Source organism: Euleptes europaea, chromosome 5 (assembly GCF_029931775.1).
Source record: "Euleptes europaea isolate rEulEur1 chromosome 5, rEulEur1.hap1, whole genome shotgun sequence".
Classification (NCBI taxonomy): domain Eukaryota; kingdom Metazoa; phylum Chordata; class Lepidosauria; order Squamata; family Sphaerodactylidae; genus Euleptes; species Euleptes europaea.
Window position 1 is genome coordinate 28,386,382 of NC_079316.1, and position 5,206 is coordinate 28,391,587.

General features: G+C 42.3%; 1 non-coding gene across 1 annotated transcript; it reads right to left on the reverse strand.

Moving 5' to 3' along the window:
- Positions 1 to 321: 321 nt before the first annotated feature.
- TRNAS-GGA (transfer RNA serine (anticodon GGA)) lies at positions 322 to 393 on the reverse strand. Its single transcript has one exon. It is a non-coding gene; the product is annotated as a tRNA-Ser (tRNA).
- Between the last annotated feature and the right edge of the window lie 4,813 nt (positions 394 to 5,206).

The window sequence follows — 5,206 nt, forward strand, 5'->3', positions numbered from 1 at the left end:
AAGGGTCTATAAGTGCAGTTCCTTGCTTGCTTGAAAACTGTGCATCCATATTGGGTGCAGATGTTTGACTTGGGCTCACATCAGCATAGTAATGTGCATTTGAACGCAAAGCACCTAATGTAATTGTCTTTCTCATTGCAGGATATGGTTGTAGATGTGCATTCCAGCAGTTCTGAAGTATAGATGGAAACATGAAGCTACCTTATACTGAATCAGACCCTTGGTCCATCAAAGTCAGTATTGTCTACTCATACTGGCATCGGCTGTCCAGGGTCTCAGGTAGAGGTCTTTCACATCGCCTACTTGACTAGACCCTTTAACTGGAGATGCTGGGGATTGAACCCGGGAACCTCTGCATTCCAAGCAGATGCTTTACCACTGAGCCACATCCCCTCCCCTATGCATCTCACTAATTCTCCCCGCCACTATTGTGCACAACAATAATGTAGTATGCAAATGTAACTCATCTGAAGAGTTTCCTTGGGCCATTATGCAGCTGATCATGCAGTGGGAGTCCTAACTTTAAAGTAAATATAGAAATAGAATAAAAGAAAGGAGAAACCATACATAAAATCAAGAATATAGGCACAAATCTCTGCATTCTGAATTAACAATTTAACAGCAGGTGCACATGAAATATTACTTAGAGCCTTCATGTAATATCTGATCTTATAAAAACCATTTTCTTGCTGTTTTGTTGCTGCTATAAATATTGTACTATATAATTTCCATTTATTCTCCTGTGCTTCTACTGTGTGAGTTTTGGTAGACTTTCATGTATCTAAAGATTTTCAAAAACTTTGCTAATCCAATGAATAAAGGCAATCTCTTCCCCCCGCCCCCATTTTACCGCCTGTCAATTTTACCCACCTTATCTGTAACAGAGTAAAATTTGACCCATATTATATTTTAATAGCTATAGCAGCTGATTGCATCTCACTGAGAAGTCTCCTATGTGGTTTTCATCTCTGAATTGGAAGAGTTGCTCAATTCTGTTTGATCATCAAGCGCCGCATCTCCCTTCCTCTTTCTTCAACTGAATTGGTTTTTAAAAGGCCAAGGGCTGCTGCAGAGATAACAAGGACTAAAGAATATACAGCAGGTGGTACCAACTGTGCAACTTTAACTTCCTAGCCAAAATAATCAGATCTCCTACTGAGGGGAAGGTGAAGAGTGAGAAGAGCGAGTAATTCAGGACGAAGTGAAGGCCTGTATTTCCAAAAGCACTGCATCCCATGATTTTCATGACAAATCCAGTTGGCAAGCCACACTGAATGATTTTAAACCCTTTTGGGTCACCAAAACAGATAATACAGAATGCCACAGCTGGTCTTTAGCTTCACCAGGCAAATCTGAGGCAAGCTTCAACCAAAATTCATAAGTTATTTGATAACAGGAGATTAACACCTTGATTGCCTGCAGATAGGTCTGCCAGAAGCCACGATGGGCCCCTTGACAAAGATGCCACATGCTCCCCCTCCCAGTGCATGAACTGGGAGTTCTAGCTTCTGTTTCACTCATATAACCACTAAAACAGATGAATATGTTCCATTAGAATACATGTAAAGGGGGGGAGGAGGGGGGAAGCATCCTTCTACTACTTTTAGATCATAGGGTTGCCAACCTCCAGGTAGTAGCTGGAGATCTGCTATTACAACTTGGAGGAAATGGCCGCTTTGGCAACAGGTCTCTATGGCATTGCAGTCCCTCCCCAAACCCCGCCCTCCTCAGGCTCTGCCCCAAAAACCTCCCGCCAGTGGCGAAGAAGGACCTGAGAACCCTATTAGATCATGGGGAAATATTACCTCTCCCCCTTCTGTTCATAATATTAACAAAGGTTTGCTACTAAACTACTTTTAAGAATATTCTGTCACCAGGCTGAGACCAAACCTTGAAAATAAATGGCAGGGCGGGGTGGGGGGGAGGGAGAGGAAAATGAACGAGAACAGAATGGATAAGTGGGAGATAAATTAAGGAAAAGAGAAGGTAATTTTTCAAAATCTTGCTACAACCCATTAGCTAGGGGTTTGTTTCAGTCATGCAGAAAGGCAAGTGTAGCCCAGAGTGCCTTTTAACTGTGTTCAGACTGTCCTGCGCCCCTAGTGGCTTCAGATGGAACTGCATCGAAAGGAAAATGCTGGGAAAGGCATTCGGCTGGATAAGAACATAAGAAAGGCCCTGCTGGATCAGACCCAGGTCGATCAAGTCCAGCAGTCTGTTCACACAGTGGCCAACCAGGGGCCTCTAGGAAGCCACAAATAAAACGACTGCAGCAGCACCATCCTGCCTGTGGTTGCAGGATGCAGCCTGTCACTGGCTTCAGGGGCTCTCCAGCTGACTTCCCCCCCCGCCCCGAATATTGTCCCCCAGATTCCCCCCCCCCTTGGTGGTTCTGCATGCAGAGCAAAGGATGTCTCAGTATGGATTAGGTGTTGATCATTAGCTTAAACTGAGTTCTCTCTAGGGATGGTTTCAAATTTCTCATCCCTGGAAACACCTGTTTTGATTTTCCTACTTATGTGCATTGAACTGGTGAGTCTCATTTTTGTGCCATGTTCTATTTCCTTGCACTAAAGGTTTTCTATAAAATGTACACATTTTTTTTCAAGTTATTATTTTATTTAAAACATTTTTGTGGTACCTTTCCACCCAATCAGGGTCCACAAGGTGGCAAACACAAATATAACATAAAACATAAAAAAATTTCAGCAATAAAAATAATTAAAATTATAAAATAATTTTGTTAAGAATACAATATATTATACACATGTGTGATGAAATACCGTGTATAAATTGTGTATAATACTGCACAATTTATGGGATTCAATAGTGCATAAATATGCTAGAATCATGCTCTAACATTTTCAAGCACCTCCTGTGCAGTTTGATTATATATTAAGAGGCAAAAATTGGCAGGAGAGGCCATAGCTCAGTTGTAGAGGATCTGCTTGGCATGTAGAAGGTCCCAGGTTCAATTCTTGACATCTCCAGTGTGAAGGCTGGAAAGCTGTTGCCAGTCTGAGTAGACAATAATAACTTGGATGGACCAAGGCAATTTCATGTGTTCATGGTATACTACAAGACCAGGTGTTTATTGATGTATCTTTGTAAGTGTTCTCAACCTAAAAAAAATATTACCATTGTGGGTGTTCATATTGATAAGGATACTAATCATTTTAACGTAAAACGTTAACTGCCTGTGGTTCAGAGCTCTACAGTATAAGAAAACATTCGAGGAGACTCTCAAACCTCCAAATATTTTTAGCAATACAAAAATTCCTCTACAGTTTTTATATGGTTATTGTAGGAAGTGTTCCCTAGCCACTAGACATTCACTTTCCTTAATTGCTTGGGGAAAGCAGTGTAGCTCAGGAAAAAAAGGGTAAGGAATCAACAAGTGTGTTATTGAACTTTGGAACACAATTTACTCGCAATGTCATAGAGGGATGTTCTCATAGTTTAGGGCCCTCTGCTTTCGCAATCTTCAGCCACAGGATTCTTTCAAAAAGCAGGCACAGGGCTTAATCAGACAAGATATGGAAGATCTGTGAGCAGATGCCTGAATCACGTTAAAGGTAAAGGTCCCCTGTGCAAGCGCCGGGTCATTCCTGACCCATGGGGTGATGTCACATCCCGACATTTACTAGGCAGACTTTGTTTACGGGGTGGTTTGCCAGTGCCTTCCCCAGTCATCTTCTCTTTACCCCCAGCAAGCTGGGCACTCATTTTACCGACCTCAGAAGGATGGAAGGCTGAGTCAACCTTGAGCCGGTTACCTGAAACCAACTTCCGTCGGGATCCAACTCAGGTCGTGAGCAGAGCTTGGACTGCAGTATTGCAGCATACCACTCTGCACCACGGGGCTCCCAGTCACTTTAATTCTACTTAAATGCAACTACAGAAAGGGGGGGATTTGGATTGAAGTCATAGTGCGGCAATTAACTCTTTCCCCTGGAACAGTGTAGTGTAGTGGTTGAGAGCGGCGGACTCTAATCTGGAGAACCGGGTTGATTTCCCTACTCCTCCACATGCAGCCTGCTGGGTGATCTTGGGCTAGTTGTGGTTCTCTCAGAACTCTTTCAGCCTGCACTGAAGCAGGCAATGGCAAACCACCTCTGAATGTCTCTTGCCCAGAAAACCCTACGGGGTCACCATAACTCAGCTGTGGCGTGACGGCACACAAACACACACAATTTGACACTGGTAATGGGTGAGAGGGGAGGGAAGGTGGCATGGTATAGCCTGCTCTTGTCAGACATTGGAAGCTAAACAGGGTTGGTACTCGAATGGGAGACCACCAAGGAAGACTCTGCAATGGCAAACCACCTCTGCTTCTCACCTACCTTGAAAGCCCCTTGCCGGGGTCACCATAAGCTGTGTGTGTGTGTGTGTGTAGTGCCTTCAAGTCGCAGCTGTGACTTAATGGCCCTTTATACATAGACACACACACACACACACAATGGTTGAGATATGCATTGTCTCTGTACAAGCCCTAGTTAATGCTATTAAATGTATTGATACGTTGTAATTGAGCAGTTATTTGTACTATAATAAATCTGAGATGCCAGAAAACTATGTTTTGCTTATAAGGAAGTAAAACAATTGCAACATCTATTAACAAGCATTATTTCCCGGGGCTATGATCCCTTGCAGTGAATCACTTTTATATTTAACATCACTTTCCATTTCAACTTCCAAAGAGGAAGTGCGGTTGCAACCGTTTCCTGCAATTTACCACCCAGCCACACCCACCCACTAATAGGATTTTTCTCTGCTGATCATCTGACCAAGATGACTTACCATACTCTTCCTGCTGTTCATTCTGTGCACTCCTATTATTGTGGATCTAAAGGGTATGTTTCTGTCTTTAAGCTTTGCTGTTTGAAATAAGTTATTCACTTAACATTTCAGTTTCTTCCAAAAAATTGGGTTACATGTATTGTATCTTGTCTGTGACCATAGTAAACTAGAAAACAGAAGGATTACACACTATGCTAATGATTTATTCTGTTCCTGGTAGAACATACTTCATCAGAACTCTTTCAAATACTCTTCATGATGTCCAGGTTTCAGAACTGACATCAAAAGTTCCAAAATCTTTTGCTACATCAGTATTAGGAAATGCACTTCATTTGATTTTTTCCATGGTAGACACAGAAACAATTATTCATACCTTACTAAGTAGCTTTTCTTTAACCAGAAGTAA